The sequence below is a fragment of the Penaeus monodon genome, chromosome 29, assembly GCF_015228065.2.
Source record: "Penaeus monodon isolate SGIC_2016 chromosome 29, NSTDA_Pmon_1, whole genome shotgun sequence".
In the NCBI taxonomy this organism is placed as follows: Eukaryota; Metazoa; Arthropoda; class Malacostraca; order Decapoda; family Penaeidae; genus Penaeus; species Penaeus monodon.
In genome coordinates, this window is record NC_051414.1 from 6631786 (window position 1) to 6632006 (window position 221).

The window sequence follows — 221 nt, forward strand, 5'->3', positions numbered from 1 at the left end:
AATGATTAAACTCACCTAGGTAGACAGATGGTCACCTTAATATGTTTTTCATGTCCTTCATCATCAGAGCAAATGGCTAGATTTCAAACACTTGGCTGACCCTTACTGTTCAGTCAGTCAGTTCAAAGTTTGACATTTCAAACATTTTGTCCAAGGGAAATTTTTGGAATTATTGTTAACAATACTGATTACTGTTTCGTCTTTTATGTTTTTTATTTTTC